Raw genomic sequence first — 20,596 nt, forward strand, 5'->3', positions numbered from 1 at the left:
GGAAAGGATCACATGGCCCTGGGTGCACATGGTTAAGAACAGTAGGCAAGAGTCACGGTCTCTCATTCTTCACTGTGTCCGTCAAGAGAGAGAGAAATCGCTACATGATGGGGCCAGTGGATTTTAGCCTCAATATTGGATACCTTCCTGAGGTGCTTCCTTAATAATTATCCAATAAAATATTCCTTAAAACATTTATACACACATACACACATACCTGTAATTTGAAAGTCTCTACATAAAATCTAGAACTTGTTCAGAAAACAGTAATCAGGATGTTAAGAAGACTGGGAATCACGTGGGAGAAAGCTAATACAAAAACAGAAAATTGTTTTTCCTAGAGAAGAAGTCATTTTCAGCCGTCTTTAAAAAAACTGATGGGCATTATATGGAAGGATATTTTCTCATGATTTGTTTTAATAATGAGAACTTCCCAAAAATGGTAGAGACTAGAGGTGTTCTGGCAGAAAGCAAACAGATGCTGGTTGGACTAAATGAACTTGAAGGCTCCTTTAAGCACAGTAGCTCTAAAATTTTATGATATATATATATATATATATATATATATATATATATTTTTTTTTTTCCTTCCATGAAATGGCCCATAGTGTAGAAGCCAACAAGGTTATCTGAAGATGTATGCCTTGGGGCCAGGGCTTCTGAGAAACAGGATTCCTGGTTGCTTAGAAGCTGAAAGAAGGAATCCACATTCTGCCAGTAAAAAGTTCTTCAGTAGTCTTCCTGGGAAGTGGCTCTAACCAGATATAAAGCAAATAATTAGAATTATAAGGACAAAATAGTATATGTATACTATTAGAAAGCATGCATTTAAAAAATTCATGGAATGTTTCAAAAAAACTGATCACATATTAGGCCATGAGCCAAGTATCAATAAATTTTGTGATACTGGTATCACACAAACAGCATTCTCTGACAATAGATTTTTTACGTTAGACTCCAGAAAAATGATTACTAAAAAACTAATTTGGGAATTTAAAATCATACTTCTAATAACTAATGACTCAAAGAAGAAATAATTACGATAATTATAGCATTCTTAGAATAAAGTGATGATAAAAAATGTTCCATATTTGAACTTGTCAGATGATGCTAAAGTTGTACTTAGAGAAAAATACTTGCCTTAGCCTAGAAAGAAGAAAAAAAAAAAAGAAAATTAATGAGTATCCAACTCAAGAAGTGTGAAAGTGAATAAAAGTAAATCCAATGAAATTAGAAGAAAGTAATAAAGAAGTAATTCATAAAATCAGAAAACAAACATTCACTGGAGAAGATTAACAAAGGAAAAGCTGTTTTTTTCAAAAGATTAATAAAATAGATAAATCACCAAAACTGATACAGTAAAACACAAAGAAGGTATTCATAATAATATTAGGAATGAGAGAACATAACTACATTTGTAGCAGAGGTTAAAAAATAAGAGTATACTATGAACTATTGTATGCCATGTATGAAAATTTTAATAAATTGAAGAACTCATATAAAATACCACTTATTACTAAAACAAGAGGAGAGAGAAACATGAATATTCTTATAACCATTAAAGAAATTGATTCATCCAAGTACTCCATTAAAGAAAACAAGACTAATAAACACCTGGTTCAGATGGTTTTAGAGAAAAAAGAGCCTAGTTTCAGAGATTAAAAAATGGGAAGCACTAGTATAACCTTAGCACTGAAAACAGACAAAGACAGTAGGAAAAAAGAAAATTATAAGCCAATCTTGAATATAAATACAAACAGAAAAATCCTTAAAAAAATCAGCAAATTGAATCCAACAGTTCATAAAATATATCATGGCTAATTTGATATATTACCAATTTTACCAGTAATGCAAATAATGGTTTAACTTTAGAAAACTGGTAATAGTAATTATGTCACTTTCAGATTAAAAGAAAAAGAACCCTATGGTCTTATTAATAGGCACAGAAAAAGCGTTAAATAAAATTCAACACTTACTTGTGATTTTAATTTTTAAAAAAAAATATATCTTTATTGATTTCAGAGAGAGGAAGGGAGAGGGAGAGAGAGAGATAGAAACATCTATGATGAGAGAGTCATTGATCGGCTGCCTCGTGCACGCCCCCTGCTGGGGATCAAGCCCACAACCAGGGCATGTGCCCTGACCGGGAATCGAACCTAGATCTCCTGGATCCCAGGTCGATGCTCAGCCGCTGAGCCACGCCCGGCTTACTTGTGATTTTAAAAAATAGGAACTCATAGCAAACTAGGATCAGACGGGGATTTTTTTAACCTAATGAAAAGTATTTACTTAAATCCACTAGTAGGCATCGTACTCAATGGTGAAATGTTAGTAGCCTTCCCTTTAAATCAGAAACATGCTAAGAAAGTGTGCTCTCCCTATTTCTTTTAAACACTGGACTGCAGGTCCTAGCCAGAGTGGTAGGACAAGAAAAATAAATACATAAAAGATAAAAAAATGAAAAGGAAGAACTAAAACATAATTTATACATGATTGGTTACACAGAAAACCTAAGAGAAATACAGATAAATTATTAGAATTGGAGAGTTTAACAAACTGCCAAGTATTAGTTCAATATGAAAGACTGTGTTTCTATGTACCAGCCACAGTTAAACAAAGTAATTAAAAAAAAATAGAACCTTGTACTTATTCTTCTTGACCTTCATCTCTTCCTCTTCAACACATATCTCATCCAGATAATCAAAGAATAAAAAATAATTAGGACAAACAAGTAACCTAATGATGTTACAAAACTCGGAGAGGCAGGGAGAATAATTTCATGGAAAATTTAGAAGATCCCTTTCTAGTCTATGGTTCCCACACACAAAAATTCCCCTTGAAAAAAACTGAGATGCTGTGTATGGGGTTACCTCGAACTGTGGTGAATCACCCATTTTATTGGAAATGAAACACAAGCAGGAAGTTCCAGGACTCTGCAAACCAAACTCTGCCTCAGAAGAAAATTAAGGTTGACCCCTTCTCTTCTACTCAGCCTTTAGTAAAGCCAGCAGGAACCAGCCCTCCCAGTGGCATCCCACATCTGGAAGGAGACCGGTATCTTGAAGGGGGACATTGTCAAGAGGTAGTTAGAGAGAGAAGGTTAACAAAGTTCCTGAATGTTTGGTTCTTCATCTACATGAAGGTAATACTGAAGGTTACTTAAATTTTTCTGTTGTTGAAATTTCACTACAACCAAGCGCAAGATAACATTTAAATTCTAAGGACTACCGGATCCAATGAAGACCCCTAAATTCTTATTCTACATTAGAATACATCCATCAGCCTGGGGCTTGGGCTTCCTGTGTTTAACAGTCTTAGGGAAGCACACCATGGCACATACAATTCTTTGCCACTCAGGGTTGATTAATTAGCATTTTTGATGAAATGACAATAAAAATAAGATAAAACTTCATGGAGAACTTTATTCATTTATATCTGACACTCAATGAAAACAAGATTATCTGAAAATACTATATTATGATGTTTTTAAAAATGTTTAAAACCTAATTCACTGGAAACAACAAAAATGAGGAAAAAAAAGGAGACTGGTTTCCTATTTGACTGATTAAATAAATTATGGTACATTCCTATAGTGAAATAGAATGTAATGCTAAGATCATATTGTAAAATAAATTTATTGACACCAAAAACATTGATGGTATATTGTCAAGTTAAAAAAGTAAGATATAAAACATTAAGTGTAATTTGAAAGAATTTTTAAATCTTCCAAATTCCCATCGGGAAAGGACTTCGAACAATATACTAATGTGTGATAATCTCTGAGTGATGGAATAATAGGTGACTTTTGTTTTGTCCTTGGTGCTTTTCTGTATTTTCTAAGTACTCTACACTGGGGGGGGGGGGGGGGGGGGGGGGCGGCGGCACATTGATGCTGATACTATTTTAAAGAGTTTATCATGATGAAAATATCTAGAATTCATATAGTACAAATTTCTGAAGTGCTAAGTACAGTTTCATAGCAGTCAAAACAATCAGTAAAAATGGTGTTCTACTGACAGTCCTACTGGAGGCTGTTCTATTCTATTCTGGCTCTGTGCGACCAACGGAGCAGTAATATTTGGCGTGGAGTACATCAGTGCCCATCCCAAGGAGACAATTACTTCCCTTAGCTTACTCTTGCATTGTCAGCAAAGGGACAGTGCAGAGCCCCCAGCCCAGCATCTGAGGTAGCAGGAAATTGATGAGAATTCTGTGCATGAACAAAAGATTCCGTTTGCCACCTTCATAAAGTCGCTTCCCTGCTCAGCAACTTTCTCCAGCCTGGTTTCCAAGCCTTCCACACCAGGGCCCAGACCTCTTCCACTAGTCTCCCCAACACAAACTCCACCCAGGATGGAATATATCTCCACACAGATGTCCACACACTTCCCACATCTCACCCATGTGCCAGGCCCTAAGCCAGTCTTACCTGCCAGAAGCCTTCACCCAGCTCCTCAAGTTCACATTGGTTTCCCTGTCTCTCAGATCCTTGCCTTATCCCCTGGCATTGATCATGTGAGGGTGAGGCACCCACATTATTTCAGTGTTTCCTGTGCACAGTGGGTCTCGTAAGGGTTGCGCCAACTTCTGTATCTCTTTGATTCTGCCCCTTGCCTTCTCCTAGTTCCTAGCACAGGGCTGCAATACAGTAGGTCCTCAAATCCAGGAGACAGACTTTTAAGGTGGGGTGAGTTTGCTGGCACCTTTCCCAACAACAGTTTTATGAGCAAGCTATCCCTTCCAGTCTGTCTGCCTGCACCTCCCTCTCTCTTTCTGTGTATCCATCCTTAAGGGAGAATCACATTTGCCTTGCTCACTCTTCTCAGCCTGCATCGCTGTGACTCCCTCCATACCTTCAGCTCTCGTTCCGCTGCACTAATGAATGGCAAATCGCTAGTGCAGCCCCTCGCCTTCTGGCTCCCAGGCACCCAGACGCTCTGAGGGTGCTGCACCGCCTCCCCTGTGCCTGTTCTTATCCAGACTGTGTACCTTCAGTTCCTCCTCAGTTCTCCTCCTTGCTTTTTGGGACTTTGGTGGTTTATATCATCCATTCATTTATTCACCCACTCATCCAACACTTAGTTCCTGAGTGCCTTCTGTGTGCTCAGCACTGTTACTTAAACTCACACTTGGAGGTCTGGTGTCCCCAACTAGGTTGGAAGCTCCCTGATGGCAAAGGTTGTCTGCTACAATTATTTAAATGTCACAGGAGAATCTAGTAGTGTGCTCACAAAGTGTTTGAAACATGTTAAACTGATGGACTGAAATGAGAAAGAAAAAAGGAACAAAGCAGAAAGCTAGTTTTCATTCTGTTTCTCTCCCCTTTGTGGTTTGACCAGAGATGATGTACAGACAAGGAAAATCTCAGACTCCAGGAAAGTGAGTAGAGCTTTTATTGCCCCCCCCAGAGCCTCTTTCAAGACCATATGAGACGGTGATGTATGTGAAAGCACTCTCAAAGCTGCAAAATATTTTACAAATACAAGTGCCATCATCATCATCATGACACAGCCATACCACGGTGTGAAAACTTTCACACCAAACAATAATCAACCAAGTCGCCCCATTCTGCCCGCTCCTGCAACCAGCAGCAAAATACACCCTGAAAAGGAAAGCTGACAGCCTGACAAAACCCAAATGGAAAATAAAATGAGCAAGAACAGCCCCACACCCAAAGAGAGCAAACCCGCACTGCTTGGAGGAAGAAATCCTCTAATTGCCTCCACACTCCTGCTTGCTTCCATCTGCTTGCATTTAAGGAAGCCCAACTACTGGGCTCCTGGCAGCTGCCGAGAAGAAAGGAAATGCTTCCCAAGTGCCTGGATGGCTGCAGCAGGCAAGGACGGAAGGTCTGCAAACAAAGCTAAACTGCAAATCGAGCAACAGATTTAATGTTTGCGATGCAAAACCGAGCAAACAATCTCTCCTGGTTCCGAGACCAAATGAAATAACTCTGGCAGTCCTTCTCGGAGAAGGCAGCAGCAGCAGGCGTGGGCAGGAATGCTGCAGTGGTCTGCCCGGCTGTCCGAAGCAGCGTAGGAGCCTTCCCCAGGGCGAGTCACATGGGGCCCAGGCTGCAATTAGGTTTCCTGTGGGGAAGTGACTGGGAGCCCAGGCACCCACACTCCTTAGTGTGGTGTAACTCAGTCTCCTTTGGGGCCCGCCCCTGGCAAAACTCCCAAGTGGCAATCTTTGTTTTTAGAAATGCCAACCTTTTGATTCTGGTCTCATTTTGATCATTTCTCCTGGTCCCTCCCTACCTTAATCTCACCAGTCCCACAGTCTCCAGTCTGCTCCCATCCCTCACCCTTTCTGGGCTGCCCCATGCTAGGGATCTTTCTGAGGAAGCACCCTAAGGAGCAATTAGGTAGTATAATTTTTTTAAAAAAATCACAGCTTCTTGGATAACAGGCAGTCCATTTTTAGATGCTGAAACTGCGGTGCACAGATGCCAAGAGACAAGATGTGTTCACACCACCAGCTATAGGCAGGGATATGAGCCCTCATCTCACACCTACAACATATCACACATACGACAGAAAAGGGAAACCAGAGCTTAGTGGCACTTGCTATGGGCCCGAGACTATGCTGGGGGACTTCACATATTTTATCTGAATTCAAACCTTATAATAATCGTATGAGCTGGCCTCACAGAGATTAAGCAAGTTTCCCCAAGTGTCACAGCTGGTAAAGTGGCGTTGGGATTCATGTCCAGGTCTAGTTACCAAGCCTGCTCTTCTAGCCTGTACCACCGGGACACTTCAGAGTGGAAGGAAGCTGATGGAGTAGTTAACTCAAGAGACAGGTACCTCCTGAGGGCTTTGAACTCTGCTCAGGGTATAGTGAAAGGAGAAGAGCACAATGGTATAAACACCAATGAGTCACACTGGCCCCATGATTCAGTTGGCGTTTTGAAAATCAGTGGGAATGATTATTACTGGAAACGTCTTAATTTCCTGGTATGACCCTAGTTTTGTAGTTTGTGGGGGCCCTGGAAGATTCTGGAGAGGTAGCTGTCATATGCCTAAGCACCTCCCTCCTCCACGGCAAACTAACGTGATAAGGACAGAGCTTTCCTTGGGCCAGGGGCACTTGGCCTCAAGCACTGAAGGGCAGGCTGGGTAATAGCAATAGCAGCCAAGCTTGGGCCGCTGGACATACAGGTCTCTTGGCAGGAGCGAGAGAAGGGCTGTTGGCCACCCACCCAAGATTTCCTTGTACTGTCAGCAACAGAATGCCCTGAGGAATCCCATGGACAGGGTATCTTTGCCTTCAACCAGCACCCCCAACACAGCAGACTGCTCAGCTGTTCCTGACGAGGCCAGCTCACCATAAATCAGGGTCTGCATTATGTAATGGAGTAGTGTGGGTGGCTCTATGTATATGGTGTAGTGTTTAAGAAATTGTTCCTTCCACAAACAGGAACAGCTTCAACATGTAGGCTGCATGTATGCAAAATGTTCCGTTGGGTAAATGATGGGATCCCACCTAAGTGGCTGGAACTGGAGAAGAGAATTGTCCACTATTATGTCCGGTTCAGGTCTTTCAAGAACAGCAACAGTGAGGAGGCTTCCTGAGCTGTCCACAGTTGAGGGGCTATCCTGGCAGAGGCTTTGCTTTTGCATCTGTTTTTTTGAGTTCTCTTAGACCTCACTGGTTAATGTTGATTTGGTACATCCAGTAATTTCTATCCCTGGCTTGCTATTTTTAAGATTAAAATTCAACCAAGGTTCAAATCTGTCTCTTTGGAGCAGGTACCAACAGGATAGGTATCTGAAAATAGCTTGTGTGTTTTGTCCACTGCTTGATGGTTAACACAAAGTTTGCTCTTCCTGGGATCCCCACACCCTGCAACATTTTATGGTGAAAAACTTCAAACACAAAGTTTCAATAATTTTACACCAAACATCCATGTACTACCACTTAATTTCTAACATTAACATTACAACACATTTGCTTTATCACATAGCCATCCATCTATCCATACTGTAAAAAGTTTTAACTACACATTTTTTTTACTGTCCCTATTTTTCCAAGGTGCAGCTTAGGGGGAAAAGCATGCTTTTCAAACAACTCTGGGTGTGGATCCCTGCTTGAGTGCTTACAAGCAGGTGCAAAATTTCTTGGAGCTTCAGTTTCCAAAGTCATAAAATGTGGGTAACAATGCACAGGGGTGCTGTGAGGATTAAATGCAGTAAAGTAGGGGGAGCAGCTGTAAGGACAGGTAACCAATTTTTACTTAACAAATGATGCTCTCTTTCTGATCTATGAAACACATTTGATTAGTCAAAAAATAGTAACACTAATCCAGATACAGATGAAAGGAGAACAGCAGACTGTCGATCATTGTTGGTGCTGGGGGGATGCATGAGGCCCATTATGCTATAATGTTTACCTCCTCTAATTTGAGATTCCATAGTAAAACAACAAAATGTTCAAAAATATGAATGGTCGCTGGATTTTGACTAGAATAGAAAAAAAAAAAGGAATCCTGTATTTGAAAAATGCAATGTGTAACCTCTGAGGAAGTAGTAGGAAATGATTGCGCTGGGGTTAACAGGGCAGGGGCAGGGAGGCCCTGGGTGCTCTCACATCGAGGGTGGGTGAGATGGGGAGGAGGAAGGACAGGGTTTGGGCGTTCTGTAAATACTCCCCAGGTGGCAGGTTCACTGAGGGTGAGAACCTTTGTACTGGCAGAAAAGTGAGAAACCACACTTTCCATCATATTTATTGTGAGAGAGATTGTGGAGCATTATGGTTATTACTTGTTGACTGAAAACTTCAACTTTAGGAAAAGTGAGAATCAATCACGAGAGACCTAAGCTAATTGGGTCTGACCTGGGTCCAACTCAACTTCTCTGCGTCTCAGGTTGCTAACCCGTAGAATGGGAAGGCAGCACTCAATTCCTGCATGGGAGAGTAAAAGCAGAGGCCTTTACCTGCAATCCTTCTCCATCACTCCAAACTCAAGAAAAATTCTGCTAAAAGCAATCAGAACTAACCCACTAGGTCTTTAACCTCAGCTAGCACTATAACAATGGAGGCCCACCCTGAGCCCCACTGCTGCTTATCTGTGTCAGTTCTGCTTCAGTTCCTTTCATAGAAACAAGCTTATGGATTCTTTGGTGACCCATAAACACAGTTAAATATACACAAAGAACAAGGAGTGCAGGATGGGTAAAACAGACAGACTTCACCCCCTTCTTAAGGACCCAGAGAACAGTTTCTAAAAGAAAAATCCTACAGATGATATTCAGACGGAAATGAATTTGTTTTCTTTCAAAGCTACAGATGAACTCTCTGCTACTGTGCTGTTAACCTTCTAATTAATAAATGCCAGGTTTTATAACAATATGGCAGTTAAGTAATAGTTCCATGAAACCTAACTTTCCTTTTCTTCAAAAATCAAACACCCCTGAAATCAAACCTCAAGAATATTAATTTCTGTTTAAAGGAGAAAGTTAAACACAAACAGATAAGCAATAAATTTCATTTCTAAACAAAGCCTTGGCTGACTCAAGGTGGCTTCTGCCAGCAGCAGTGTGGGTGCTGAAAACTGGAGGCTCAACCAATGAGTGTCAGAATATATATAGTAGTTACCAACATTAAAAAGTTGGAATGGTTAATATTCAGATCAAGATTTCTGAAAGTGCTGGGCCCATATTGTCTGAGACCCAGTGACATCTACCCCTTTTAAGTGTGTGTGGCTTGTGTTTCTCCAGCTGCACCCCCACCCCCCATCTGACTTTCCTTGTTTATGGGCCTACCAATCAGGTAGGCATTTATCTAAGGCAAGAGAACTAGGGTGGGAGACACATTCGGGGTTGGGGATCAGAGGGCATATGGAAGAATAGAAAAACCCTGGCTCTAAGCCTGACAGATCTTGATTGATCTTAGCTCTATCATAGGAGCTGTGTGACCTTGAGCAAGTCACTTTGTTCACCATTCTAGCTGTTGTGTGGGAAGAAAGTGAAAAAAGTTCTATAGGTAAGGATCCTGTGTGGTATGTGGCATGTAGTAAATGCTCTGCTAAAGTGATACCTTCTTATCCCAAAGGCAAGAAAGAAAAATGTTTGGCATGCTCTATTATCACAACAAAATCTAGCTGACCACCAGGGAAGTAGCTAAAAAATCATTACTGTAAAAATATGAAGGCCTAGATCACTCACTATAAGTAACCAAGGAAGAGAAAGCAAAGGGTAAAAAATATCAGACACTATCCCAATGTAATAATGACCCAGGCAAGGATTATCCATTGATACTCACAGCACTCACAGGTGGGGAGAGGGGTGTAGGGTGGACAGGATGTTCACAAAGGACCCACACACAAGCCCAAAGATTCCTTACTGACTCAAAGCATATGTGGACATTGGCGAGGTCTGATTAACACCTTACCCAAGAGATCAAAAAGCACTGCAGATGGTGGGACAAGTTGACATCTTTCACCTCCTGATGTGATATAATATCAAGCATCCGATGCCACCTATGAAGTATTCTTGCCAAAAGCTGTTGACTGCATCTAACAACACACTTCTCGATCTACCAATTTTCAGGAAGCAAGGTGCAAGTTAACACCATGAAGAAATAGACAATCCCAGAGTGCAGGACATTCTACACCACAACCAGAAAGTCTGAATATGGACTTGATAGTGGAATACAGTATGAAACTGTTGTTAAATTTCTTAGGTATGATAATAGATAATAGTATTGTTATGTAAAAGAAGGTCCCTGTTCTTAGGAGATACATGATGAAATATTTAGAGTTAAAATGTCAAGAGATTTGCAATTTTCAAACGGTGCAGCAAAAATTTATACAATGTATTATATATATATAAAATTGGAAGCGGAAATAAAAAAGACAGTGGCAAATTTAGAACAATTGGTGGATCTAGGTATTGGACATACATAGGTTTTGGTTTTACCATTCTCCCAAATAACAGGTTTGAAATTTTTCAAAATAAAAAGCTGGGAAAGAAACTGGAAGAGAGAGAAGAATAAGAAAAGTAAAACCAAGAGAGAAAGAAAGAAAAAAGCCAGACCAGATAAGATCATATTTCTCCTTTTCATAATCCCCTCAACATTTGTATTCAGGTTAGCTTCACTGTGTGCCTTTCCATTCAGTACAGTTTTACTTTCACTACTTTAACAAATTTCATGTGTGCTCATTCAAACTGATGTAGCCACCATCTTGGCCTCTTTGCTGTCTGACATCAAAAGCAAACTTTAAACAAAGCTCCAACAGCAGGCTGTAGAAGTGGACCAGGAAGGTATGAAGCCAAAGATATATCAAAACCTCCTGAAACTGATGCCTAATTCCCTATCTAGATGGTTTTTAAACTGGTGAGACTGGATGAAAGGCTGTGGGTGGGCATTCTCTTGGGCTTTGATCTTTTCCAAAGATGGCACTCGCTCTTTCTACCTGCACTGGGTGTTGACAGAGGACTGACAGGTACAGGATGCTGGACAGTTGGGCCACTGAGGTTTTAGAGGCTCTTTGCACATGGAGTGTGCTGAGCCTGAGTTCTGGTGCAGAGAGCAGCATGGCATAACCCTCAGAGCAGCCATCCTGAGTTCAATTGTGATGCCTGTGAACTCCCGAAAACGTGGAAATTAATTCTGGGGTGCCTTTAACATGGAGAGGGCCATATAGGGCCTGGATTTAGATAGCCCAGGTATGATTCCAGCTCTTCTGCATATCAGCTGTACAACCTCAGAGCAGTGTTCCTCAGTGGGGGCACAATGGTCACCGTGTCCTGTGCTGGGGGCAAATCTTTGCTGGGCAGGACTGACCCAGCACGGCAGCATTAACATTAACCATCTCTTTCCCACTTCTTGTCTCACCATATTCCAGCCCTGCTTCCAGTCTTTCAGCAGAGAACAAACACCCCACACTCTCAAAGGCCCCTGCCTTAAACACAGGCTAAATTCTCTGGGTTCCCAATTTTATCTGGGGAGAATGCCTGTTCTACCACCTCAGGAGTGGTTTGGGAGGAGCAAATGTGCCACATTTCCTTATAAACTTAAATTAGCTATAAAAGTGGTATCATAATTCACATTCACGTGGGCAGCCTGTCAGTCAGAGGCAGGGCTGTGGGGCAGGTCCAACTACTGGGAGTTCAGGTGGGCTCTATTCCAGTCATGTACTAGAATCCACAACAGCTACTTATTCTGAAGACATTTCCCTTCCGTAAGTGGGAAATTTTGGTTTATAAATGTTGCTGCAGATAAAAACCACACCACAGTGTGAATTTAGAGTGAAAACTGATGGCAGATAAAATGGACCATTGAAACTGACAAGCAGGATAGAGGTCTCAAAGTAGCTTCCAAGAATCTGGCTTAGGGTGGCGCCAAAATTAGCCTGGAATGAACAAAGAATTACTTCAAGGATCAAGAGAACCAGGAAACAGAATACCCTCTGGTGCACACCAGAGCAGGAAGCAGCATGTACAGTTCTGACTTACAGAACGATGGACTGATCTGTAATTTACAGTCCTCAGCAATGCTCCTGGAAGGGAATCTGAGAGGCTGGGCAGGGCTGTTGCACACGGCCTCGCATGGAGCTGTGAGCCTTGGACAAAGCTGAGAATGGAGGCTGGAGCCTCGAGTGGCACCAGTTAGTGTGCATGAGAGCCTTAAGCATGAAGACACACCTGCAACAGGGGTTCAGCTTCTGTCCATTTGGAGTAGGCCCAGGGACCTGCACTTTTACTGGACAGTTGGGCCACTGAGGTTTTAGAGGCTCTTTGCACAGGGAATGTGCTGAGCCTGAGTTCTGGTGCGGAGAGCAGCACGGCATAGCCATGCTGGGTGATCTGGATGCAGAGGGGCTGCAGACTGCCTCTGGGAGAACTTGAACACCTCTCCAGAGATCCTCAAGTCTCCCTTGTGGGGCACTCTGGCTTCATTTTGTTGCCCTCTTGCCTTAGAATTTATGTACAAGTGCTCCCGTGCCCTCAGGTCTGGTTGGGTTTTGGGTACAAAATCGCTTGTCCTCATTCTTTATCTCTGTTCCTCTCCACTCCCTCCCCACACACCCCTATTGTGCATGTGAGAAGCTAATTTTATTTTGCTGATCTAATTTCTCCTTTATCATTCACTTTTAAATAAGGGCTAGGAAATGCTGACTGGGAAGAAATTCTGACCCTCTTTAAGGCCAAGGCCTCAGGAACTAACAGGGAAATGAGGGAGGTCACCAGAGGCAGAGTGGGGAAAGGGTACAAGTTTTAAAGAGCAAAAGTGAAATCAGATAACCTGCTCTAAGTTACCAGCCTTCCTGAAAGAGCCTGAAATGACCTACGAGAATTACGAGGTTGGAAGAGGGTTCTGAGACACAGGTAGCTGTACATGTGTGGCTTTTCTATCGATACGTTAAAATATTTAGCACCAGCCTGGTAATTTTATAGTCTCATTTGGCTCTGCTTACTATTCAGCTTTGGCACGTTCTCCAGATTCTTGTCGTCATAAAAACAGCAGACTGACAATGTCTGACTCCCTAAATCTCTGGGCTAGGCCACCTGAAATATCTCTTATCCTCCTGTTCTCCAGCTTTCCAGAATGCATTTCATGGCCTTCTTGCAAGAAGAAAGAGTATCAGAAAAAGAAAAATGAAGGGGAGTAAAGTCGAAAGAATATCATGCCAAAGCTTTTGGTAGGAAAACATTTGTCCGAAAGCACACACCACACCCTTTCTGGGAAGATATTACTGGTCTTGAAGCTGGGTTAGTGGATCCCAAAATATAGCACACAAACAGCACAGTTACCCGCCCAAAACAGGCCCTATAATTAAAGTCTTTTCAAGTGGATTGTCCCATATCACAACCTGACATATGCTGCTTTAATCTCCCTGCTTCAGCAAATGCGGCCATATTGGGCACCAAGGCTCTAAACGCCTTACATTTAAACAGGACCATAGTATCACTAGGAAACTGATGTACATATACAGCCCTAGGCACCAAAATACCTAATCTCAACCATCTGTAATGAGATCCCTCTCCTTCCTAAGCACATTTTTATCACAACACAATCACTACCCTTGATTCAGAAGGACTAGCCCAGATTGAAATGTCATTTTATCTCAGAGGTCATCTAAAGACAAACATAACTGAAGAAACTGGGGTTGAAATTTAAAATATAAGACAACTTCTTTTGTGTGAATGCTGGGATCATGTGTGAGTTTTGCTTTTAGCTTTGCTGCCCAGTCATCGGTATAAGCCTTCAGACAGCCATCTGTCTGTCTGAATTCATTTAGGTCATTTTTTGCTTGGAGTTAGAGGTAATATAAGAGATAGCTTCTTAGAAGCCCTTTCAGACCTATGACTCTTTGAACAAACTTTTAAATGTTTTATATATACACAAATGGTCATTGGGGAGAAAAAGGGACATCTGTAATATTTTAAACAAAAATAAAATAATAAAAAAATTTAAAATTTTAAACTTTCAAAATAATGAATACTTTAGACATTAAACTACTTTTATTACTTGTATATCAGGTTTTTCAGCCTTGGAATTTTTGTTATCTTGGGCTGGATCACTCTGTTTGTGTGTACAGTGCTGTCCTATACATTGTAGGGTATTTAGCAGCATCTTCGGCCTCTACCCACCAGAAACCAGTAGCACACACCCTTTCTCCCCAGTTGTGACAATCAAAAATGTCTCCAGAAATTGCCATATGTCCACTGGGAGGGCAAAACTGGTCTGGATTGAAAACCAGTGCTCTCTCTCTATTTATGTATTTAGATATCTCCCCTGGCATGATCAGGAAAAAATATATCTAGATTTTTTCAAGGAATCCACAAGTCTTAGTTTTAAGAATTTCAAACTTCCTATGACTCATAATGAAGAATCAGGATCTGTGATACACTACTACCTGAGAGATATATAAACAGCACTGCTGCTGTCTCAAAATAAGGGTGGCCTGGCTTCATTTCAGTCATTTAAGAGGATGCATCTGCTACCCGATCTCCTGGACTCCTATCCCCCCTACTTTTAGGACCTCCATTCTTAGAAGACTGCTCTGAAGAAATCCTTCTCAGTCCATGAGCAGGCACTCAGGACTGATGCGAAGGAAGAGGGCTAGGGTTGGTGTCTAATAACATCATCTACAAAATCGCTGGCCCCTGTACTCCAGGGCCGGGCCATCCCAGGGACATGTTCTAAAGCTGGGCCAGCGGTGAGGAAGGTGTGGTCAAGCAGGTGCTTCCGCTTGGAGAGCTGAGGGTGAGGAGAGATAGGAGAGGAGCCTCAGAAGACAAAGAGTCAAGGCATGGGAGACGGCAGGTTCAGCAGATAGGAAAGGCGAACGAGGAAGATCATCTTTAAATATCTGGTGGGCTGGTGTGTGGGAAGGTGAGTGGACTTGTCTCTGTCTACTGAGAAAGTACTAAGAGCAGCAGGTAATTCAACAGATGTTTATCACAGCCTTCCAGGTGCAGGCACCGTCCAGGCCCTGAGACGACAGGAAGGAAGAAGACCCAGCCTGTCCTATGGAGCGCACATTGTAGTTCCATGTAAGGACTAGACCCCACCCACCTTCCCTCTTTCTTTTTTAACAATTTGAGCCAAATGCCCAGGTAGTTGTCTAACTGACTGTTTCTTTTCTCCATTTTTAAAATTAAGGTTTAATTAACATACAGCAAAATCCACCTGTTCTATTGTATAATTCTGTAAGTTTTCACAAATGCATACAGTTGTATAAATACCACCACAATCAAGATCTAGAACAATTTCCTCACCCCCTAAAATTTTCCTGTGCCCCCAATTATTTTTTAAATTGAGGCAAGTGGCTCTGGACAATAGCAGGCTCATCTTTGAGAGAATGTGAATTTCCCTCTACAGGGATACTGCAGAAGAGATTTGTTTAGCTAGTGGGAGATTGGGCCAGACAAACCCTGAGGCAAGGTCCATTCCATGAAACTGGGGGGTTGTCACATGGACACCAATCTTAAACAGTGGCGCAACTGAAGTTATACGGTTGATTTTCCCCAACCACAGGTAAAGGCCCCACCCCAAAGCCAAATTCTTTTAGTCAAAACTCAAAAAAATTAGTTCAATAATTGGATCTCTGTGAAAGCTACATAATAAGCAGAGACAAAAAAATCGAAAGACAGGTTTGGAAATGAAAGCCTGAATTTGGTAATTGAGGTCCACACCAAGGTCACCATCTACTCCCAACCCTTCTTTTTTCTCGTTAGTTTGGTTTAAAATAACATTAACTACACAACTGAACAAAGCTCACACAATGTGACCGCACTTTGCTCTAAAGGTGGCAAGAAGGGAAGTTAAATTAGCCAAGTTTGTCTAAGAATGGGTTGAGAGGGTTAGAGAAGACAAACGTTTCAGGGGTTCCCACAGCTTGTTATGGAGTGTGCTCTGGAGGAGGGACTATGGTGACTAAGTCTGATGTCCCCTGTGACAGCAAATGGGTCACGACTAATCCATCCCTAGCAGCTCTTCTGCTGGGACATGTAAACACCTTTTGGTGGCTTGACCTTAATGGCAAACGTCTAGTTTCCGAACAAGCCTGTTCTGTTATCAAGAATAACTGCTTTATTGAGCGCCTACTATGACACAGCACTACCTAGATGCTTTTATTCTCACAACCACCTTATGGGGTAGGTAACGTTATAAGACTTACTTTACAGATGAAGAAACTGAGAGGTTATGTAACAACTAGTAAGTTGAAGAACTTGAATTTTAACCCAGGTCTCCCGACCCGAAAGACTTTTTTTACTCTATTGCTAGTAAGGTCTTATGGATGGTTGCTAACTTAATGGTCTTGGTCTCTCAGGCCAAGGCTATGTGGTTTTGTAGGCTGGTTCCCAGGCATGCTGGATTCTTAACTCCCTTTAATTTCCCATTCCCCAAGTAGCTAATTGCCTGTTTCTTTCTCATTTCAACCTAGAGGCCATAAGGATCTCTCTGCTTTAGACTTTTCATTTTATTTCACTCTTTTGGTCTGCAAGTTTATTACTCTTATATTCTATGGGTGGCTTAGAACATAAGCTAGACTGTCAAGGGTATTCTTTACACTGCATCCAGAAGCTTCCTTAAATTTAGACTTCTTATTACATCTTAGAAAACCCCAATATTGCTTAATAACACCAGCAATAACAAGAAAAAAGTCATACTGTCAGAAAACACCAATTGAATGTCATATTTAATTATAAAATTGAATTTTGTCCAAGTTTAGTGCAGATTTAAAGATGCACAGAACAAGACAATGGCTTCCATTTGTGAGCACCATTTTACCAAAAAAGGTATTAGAAAACAATGCAGTGACACTTACCAAAATTTCCCCCAGCTATCACAAACTTTATATACACCACATGTCTTCTAATACCGCTGCTGGAGTGGTCCTGAAAAACAATACCACAACAGAAGGATGATGCATCATTAAAGAAGTAATTTACTATAAATTGTGTTTCCCTACTGGATACCACATGTCTTCGTTTTGGGCTCCCATCAATGTACCAAACTCTTACAGCCAGATTCCTCTTTGTTTTCACAAAGATAAAACCAATTGACAAATTAACTCAGCTCTCACTAATAACAAAAAAATAAAAATCTGGATAACAAATTAAGCTAGAAATGGTGTTTATGAATACTTTATTTGAATTTTTAGCCCTTTAAAATAATTGAAGACAAGAGAACAATGCAAACATATCTAAAGCTGCAGTCATTATATTTTCTCCCCAAAAGCGATTCCTCTTTCCCATTTCTTTCAGTAACACATTCCCGACTCCTCTACTAGCTGTGAAACCTGATCTTTCTTTTCCAGACTTCGTTTTATTATCTCAAAAATAGGAATTGTCATACTGGCCTCACAGGTTATGAGGATTAAATGATATAAATTTAATGACATTAAATGACACAGAAAGGCTTAAAATAGCACGTGGCACACAGTAAGTGCTCCGTGAATGCGAAGAGCGATTTTCATTCTCCTAGTCACTCAGGCCTGAAACCTACCGTGGCCTTCCTCACCCTCATGGTAAACTGTGGCTCAAGCCTGCCTTCCAATCCCGCAGGCCTGCTGAACTCATGGCCTTCTCCCCGTTCTTCCCATTCCACTCTCTCTGGCTGGCACTGGTCCTGGCAGATACTGGCCTCTGGCCTCCTGTTTCTTCCCTTCCAATCTCACTCTCCAGGCTCTGCAAAGCATCCTTCCTAAACACCACTGAAAGCCTCAGTGGAAACACCTTCCACTGTTTCCTGTAACCTACAAATTTATCTGTGAAATCATGTTAGCCTGGGGCTGCAGCTACCTCAGCTTTATCTCCACATCTCCCCATCCAATGCTGTGGCACAGTCACCTGTCCTGCCTGAGCCTTTCTGCACGCTAGTTCCCCTGAGTGTCTTCTGTCCCATAAGTGCTGGTAGGAGGTCCAGCTATTCATTCTCTAAGGCAGGGGCTTTTTACCTTTTTGTGCCATAACAATCTATACATATGTTTCTCAGAATGATGTTTTTAAATGCTTGAAATTAACACATGAAATGCAAAGAAGTATATTGATATACAGTTATCAAAATGTAACAAAATTGTTATGTGCTTCTTTCGATATTTAAATAAATTCCAGTAAAAGTCTAATGACAGTTAATTCTGAAATACTGTTGGGCATAAATGATATTCCAGGATATCTTTAACTACAATGTAATATAAAAATACCCATAATTTCTATTGGCAACAAATAGCTAGTGCTACTTTCATACAGAATGAAATGTTAGATTTCAGGTGAGAGTTAGTGAAAATAGTTCATTTTTCCTCCATCCAAGGTCACAGACCCACCCGTGGACCCAGGTCAAGCATCCCCGCTTTAAGGCCTTGCTTAATGTTCGTCTTCTTGAGCTTTTTCTACCTTGATTTCCCCAATTTTGGTATTATGTACCCCTCTTTGTTTTTCTCTTTTTAAAAATTTTGTATTACTTGATATACTTTAAATGTACTTACTGTTTCCTACTCTTCAAGTTGTCTTTTCAGTTGTAAGGGAAGGCCCTACTTTCCCCCATTTTTTGTTCCTCCCGTGGCTAGAAAGGCCTTGCCTCACAGCAGGCATGCAGGATGGCGCTTGGTGGGCACTGTTTGAATTAATCTGTGAATATAGTGCCATTTTGCTTATCTGGCTCATCCTACACAGGCTCAGCTAATAATAATATGATCTCATCTCTCTTTGGCAGCCTAGGAGGTCCTAAATATGTAGATAGGGCACCTAAACATTCCATATTCAGAGTATAAAGCTCTGAAATTAGGCAACAAAATGCTCTCTTCCTTTTCCTCTTTAGAGAGTAAATGCTTAGTCAATGCTGCTGACTGACAGATCTCTGGGCAACAGGGGAACAGGCCAGCTCTTTAATCATTCTACCGACACAGGGGCTGCCTGCCTGATACAGCACAATTCCTGCCTTTGTGGAGCTTCAAGACTAGTGGCTTTCCCCAGCTGGTCTGAGAACCTCTCAACCTTTCAGGGCCTTTGCAGAGACAAAGAATAGCTGGTGATTTCCTAAGTACAGGTGCCTTTAGGACTCACGCGGGCAAGGCCAGTTAAGAGTCTCCATGGCTTCCCATTGGTCTCGCACATGAGAGCCCATGGTTCCAGGGTAGGCAGTTGCAGTAGACAGAGCAGTGAAGTTCCATCTCCTCTCCTGACTGATTCTGTCTTTGCACATGAAGTTGGAGACGGCCACCAAAGGTACCATCTCAGGAAGGTCCACTAAACACCTGGCTGCATAGTTCCCTCTGAACTCCACTGAGTCTGTAATGGGTCAGCCTCATGATGGACATCAGTCCTTCAGTCTTATCAGCCTTTTTCCTCAATAGCTGCAGCTCAGGACTCCTGTGTCTTTGCCAAGAAAAACAGACTAGTTCTTCCTTTTCAAATGAAGAAAGCATAATGACATTCTCCACCGAAGCCATTCATATGGGCACTATGACCATTTGCTTTGGCAGAAATTCACCACTGGCAGCACTTTCAAAGCCCTACATCATGTAGAGTGACTTATGATAAGTGGGGTGTAGTCTCCCATCCCAGTGACCAAGACTGACGGGGTTGCCACTCAGAAGAAAAAGGCTGGACTTGCACTCTTTTATTCTTTGGGACATTTAAGTGCATTTCATTTGAATTTGTCCCTTTTGAGACACATAGATATATGGTTCTGAATAAAAATAGATGAATGATAATGAAGAGGGCAGCATGCCTGTTCCATCTTTTGTTTCAGGAATTATGATGCAGACGTCCTCATAAATAAACAGTAAGATGTTTATAGGTGCTCCCACACGACGCAGTGCACTGCATGTACTTTTTGCTTCTATTCCATATCACAGACTATTGTGTGGCTCCTGGTTTAAAGGGAACATTCTCATTACACACTGGGAACAAGTTATCTCTAATGCAATTCCCATCGGCATGGGGCCATTCCCTCCTCCTTCTTCCTAACAGATGCCCCTTTTCTTTCAGTCACAGTGTCTCATGGGCAGGTGACAGCAGCCCCAGCTGGAGGGTGGGGGCCTGAGTAGTCTAAGGCTTTACGATGTGCCAACAAGCAACATCAGCATCCCTTGGGAGCTTCTGAGAAACGTCAGCTCTGAGGTCCTATCCCAAATCTA

General features: G+C 41.7%; 1 protein-coding gene across 5 annotated transcripts in view; it reads right to left on the minus strand.

The window, feature by feature from the left end:
- Positions 1-20,596, minus strand: part of FYN (FYN proto-oncogene, Src family tyrosine kinase) — a 193,289-nt gene that overhangs the window by 87,110 nt on the left and 85,583 nt on the right. For 3 of the 5 annotated variants that reach the window (XM_087817560.1, XM_087817559.1, XM_016217492.2), the window contains one exon: positions 17,285-17,354. The exons of the other annotated variants lie outside the window; for them this stretch is intronic. The gene's annotated coding sequence lies outside the window, so the exon portion shown is untranslated. The remainder of the gene's footprint in view (positions 1-17,284; positions 17,355-20,596) is intronic. 5 annotated transcript variants of the gene reach the window in all.

Source organism: Miniopterus natalensis, chromosome 5 (genome assembly GCF_054644295.1).
Source record: "Miniopterus natalensis isolate mMinNat1 chromosome 5, mMinNat1.hap1, whole genome shotgun sequence".
Classification (NCBI taxonomy): domain Eukaryota; kingdom Metazoa; phylum Chordata; class Mammalia; order Chiroptera; family Miniopteridae; genus Miniopterus; species Miniopterus natalensis.